General features: G+C 39.6%; 1 long non-coding RNA gene across 1 annotated transcript; it reads right to left on the reverse strand.

Moving 5' to 3' along the window:
* Positions 1-480: 480 nt before the first annotated feature.
* Positions 481-2,320, reverse strand: LOC116023996. The gene is made up of 3 exons (XR_004099474.1): positions 2,218-2,320; positions 2,043-2,109; positions 481-709 (listed from the first exon to the last, which is right to left on the reverse strand). It is a non-coding gene; the product is annotated as an uncharacterized LOC116023996 (long non-coding RNA).
* Between the last annotated feature and the right edge of the window lie 397 nt (positions 2,321-2,717).

Consider the following 2,717-nt stretch of genomic DNA (forward strand, 5'->3'; position numbering starts at 1 on the left):
CCACACCCAAAACAAGTTCTATCATCCCTTTGACAGACCCCGCTTCAGGTGCACAGGCTAAAAGAAACTTACTCAACACACACAGTCACTCACTTTGAAATAACATACAAGATATATATATATATATAAATATTTACAAAGTAAGTACCGGAAATTTTTGCCTAACGGCCAACATAAGTTTAAAGCCATACATGTCCCCACTAACCAAGATCAGTCACTCCCCTGGCTACAAAATATATTTACACAAAAGGAATAAACCCCTACAGACCTTCTGTGCATCCTGCTTACACGATCTGGAGATACGTCGGACCCGTAAACTCACCCCAGACAAGATGCCATTCCCCTTCGTACCATGTGATATGGTCTAGGAACCGGGAAGCGACTATGACCATAGACCACTCCTCCCAACTCTCGGGAGGACTCGGGTCCCAAGGGTAAGGATAATAAACTATAAACTCTAGGGGTTACTTCCCACCAGCACCTCGATGGGGTAAAAACCAAAAGTGGCCTGTACGTCAGGACCATCAGGAATAGGAAGAACACTATTTACTGCCGGTGAGCTATTGGGAGCTGTAGGAGCATAGCCAGGCGCATAAGGGTCGGCGCCACTCATCCGCTGCACAAAAACGTCGTAGTCCATGCCACGACCTACACCTTCTGACGAACTAGGGGAGTTCGTCGGACTGCAAGAACTAACGCTGGACTCCATCTGAAAGCAACACATTGAAGTGTAGTTAGCGCGACGGCTAAGCAAGGAGATCCGCGGATCGCCCAAACTTAAATAAAGGTTTTCTAAAACATATATTTTTGATTACAGTATGACAACACAGTGAAACATATACGTACGTAGAAGAAATCATATCACTTAGTCAAATTGGACTTCTCTTACAAATAGGAAATAATATTTTCCTCCAGTCAAACCTGTAGTTATTCAAACTAGTTTTCAACCGTTCCTCTCAAGGAGCTTTCCATCAATTTCCATCTCATCTCCGCTACAGAATAGCCATATCTCCTTACAAAAATTCACTTAGTTTCTTCTTCGAAAGTGTGAGGCCTTTGGAGCACTCTAATTGTCTCCCTCTTTGACCACTTGGATCATTGATCGGGGTAGTGGTCGTTCCCCGATCTAACGCTGATCCCTTGGCACCAGGTACGTTAAAATGATTCCCAGTCGGCCTAACTGGGTCCGTTAAAACGAAACCTGCCCGCAATAATCGGGGTATCTATACCTTAAGTGTGCACACCCCCGTGGGAATACCGCATCCGACGAGTTATATAGTACCCAGCGACTAGACGTCGCATAAGTATGAATTGGATGTCATACGGCACAACATTTAATATGTAACAACCGCTGGGCAAGGGCACTTCATGCAGAGCATATGCCACCCGTGGGTTAGTCAAGGTCCTCCTCCTCTTGCTCAGAAACTAAGGTTTTCCTTCTCTTTTCTCTTTAACGACATTGGTTTTAACCATTTCTTTTCAGAAATTTCAGCTTGGCGCAGTCTGAAAGATCGAGCCGGTAAGAATAGTTCCCGAACTCTTTTTCACTTGAAATTTTTTTGGTAGAACCCTAACTCATAGTACTTGATGTTCATAAAAAGTTTTGGTCATCTAGGTTCACGAATTTACACAGAAAATTCCCTTTTTGCCCTTGGCAGTGTGCTGTCCGGATTTTTCTTCTCTCTGGACCAGTTTTGGAAAATAATTTTGAAACCACACTTATACTACTCCAAAAATTATGAAATTTTTATGGTAGCATCTACACGTATAGAACTACATGTATAAAAAAAATTGGATCAAAATACCTTACCGATTTGTCCCAGAAATTCACGGAAGTTACTGCCAGAGACTAGTTAAATTTCTTGTCAATATTTTCACAAGTGTAAGCCTATATGGGCATAAATATGATTTATACATACACCTTATATACACCATATACAGGCAACTTATACTAAACATTTTTACTAAATTTCACCAAGTCACAATCAACCATCAATTATTCAAATTTGAGCAATCTAGTCCAACTTAAGGGAACTCCTTACCTCCAAAGTAGTTAATATTGTCTTAAAGATGCTTTTGGTGGATTTTCCCCAATTCCTTCTTGAAACCCTAGCTCCCAATTCATCATCATAACAACAAGATTCAAGAAATCAAGACTTAGATTCTTAATCTAGGAAAGGAAATAAAGCTATCTACCGAATAAAATTAAAGTTTTACCGAATCTTTGATGAAGTTGTGAAGAAAGATTGGCTATGGAGTCCTTGAAGCTTGAGGTTGAAGATGGAAGAAATTCACTCCCCTTTCCCCTCTTTTTTTTTTCGGCCAAATGGGAAAATGAAGACCAAAAATTCATTTCCCACTTATATAATAATATTTAAGGGTGGATTAAAGTGACAAGTGTCACCATCCTAGAAATCTTGGGAAAAAAATATCTTAACATGGACTGTTTGGGGTTAAAACAGATGAAATTTCGGTAGGAAATAATTTAAATAGAATATTCTTGAAACTAAAATTTTATTCCAGTCAAAAGCTCCAATTTGGGCTAGGTTCGGTACACCGCAGAATCTTCGCGATGTACGATCAAAAATAAATTTTTGCTGCTATGGGCTAATTTAATTCAATAGGAAATTCAAAAATAATGGTATGGTGTCTAGAAATCCCTTTTCTAGGACAAACGAGTCCAAATACTAGTTCCTAAATTTAAATTTTTTTTTTTT

This window comes from Ipomoea triloba, chromosome 7 (assembly GCF_003576645.1).
Source record: "Ipomoea triloba cultivar NCNSP0323 chromosome 7, ASM357664v1".
NCBI lineage: Eukaryota > Viridiplantae > Streptophyta > Magnoliopsida > Solanales > Convolvulaceae > Ipomoea > Ipomoea triloba.